Source organism: Sinocyclocheilus grahami, unplaced genomic scaffold (genome assembly GCF_001515645.1).
Source record: "Sinocyclocheilus grahami isolate Dianchi unplaced genomic scaffold, SAMN03320097.WGS_v1.1 scaffold12237.1, whole genome shotgun sequence".
In the NCBI taxonomy this organism is placed as follows: domain Eukaryota; kingdom Metazoa; phylum Chordata; class Actinopteri; order Cypriniformes; family Cyprinidae; genus Sinocyclocheilus; species Sinocyclocheilus grahami.
The window spans coordinates 2,853-4,191 of NW_015514292.1; the positions used below are offsets into that span (position 1 = coordinate 2,853).

Consider the following 1,339-nt stretch of genomic DNA (forward strand, 5'->3'; position numbering starts at 1 on the left):
ACTATTTTCTTTCTTTTATTTATACATAAATAAAGAAAATTTAGGAAACAACCACCCAGCACTGCCACTGCCTACTAAAGGCATGACTTCTTCCCTGTGGTACACTAATTAAAATAATTTACCTATTAATAATGCAGCTCCTTTTAAGTGCTCTCAGAACAAAGATAAAGAACCCACTGTCTCAGCATGATAATATCAACAAAGACTAAAATCTTGCTAAATCACCCGAGATAAAATCTTGAAAGAGAATAATACTCCCATTACAGTTCACTGAATACTCCAGTGGACACAACAGCTTATCCATTCCCTATCGACGAGCCTGGCGGCAAAAGTCTGAGCCTTACAATGACTGGATGATATTAAGAGTGAGCTTAACACAAGAGGTTTAAATAAGAACCCAACAGTCTGAGCACGTCATCAAGAAAGAATCTCATCATGGCACGCATACTTTCAGACAAAAGATTCCAGTAACGTACATGTACGCCGTGAGTCAGTGCAGATGTACCCTGTACTCGCTGAGCACAAGCCAACTAACGCTCAAAGCATGCAGTACGCTGACCCTAAACATGGGGTTGTGAAACATTTAATCCAAGAAAAACATGCCACAACCCGAGGCTAAGCATCATTCATCTTCACTCACTCTGCTGCTAGTACTATCCAAAACATCATGTGTCATAGCAGCTTGAAAAATGTTAAATAAAGCGAGAATCTTCAGCAAATCTTTACCAGACTCACTTTTACTAGCCTTTACACCTTTTCATGCAACACAGAAGATATAGTTGATTTAGCTGCTCTGGAAATGAACAGATGACGCTTATGATGCTATATAGATTACACTAATTAACAGCTACTCAATAAATGATTAACAGGTACTGCAATATTTATTATTAGTTATTAATAATTAAATAAATATAATAATATATTTTTTACATTAATTCTTAGTAGTATTATTATATTGATAATAATAATTAGTATTATTATAAATCATTAAAAATGTATCATAACTGAAGCTGTATTGCTGTTAATTTGGATTTGATTGTTACACAAAAAGCATTTGAAAACAGGTTTCATTCACATATGTGGTGGTTGATCAATATGAGTTTTTCAACAGAGATCAGACATTCTCCATCCACTTTCAATATTAAAAGGAAGAAGTGTTTAATGATGATTAACCACAGTAAACAAAAACTGTAAAATGACCAACACACCGTTTAGCTGATGAGATTTGAGTGCACGTGATTTTTGCGTGAGATGCACATTGTGATGGTGCATTTCTGATATTGGTACTATTATATCAGTTACACTTTACTTGAAGGGGTGTGCATAAGACTGACATGAC

The 1,339-nt window shown here is 34.9% G+C and overlaps 1 protein-coding gene across 1 annotated transcript in view; it reads right to left on the reverse strand.

Annotated features, from left to right (window-relative positions):
* Positions 1–1,339, reverse strand: part of LOC107578840 (UPF0711 protein C18orf21 homolog) — a gene marked incomplete at its 3' end in the record, with an annotated part of 5,188 nt that overhangs the window by 2,477 nt on the left and 1,372 nt on the right. The gene's annotated exons all lie outside the window — the stretch shown is intronic.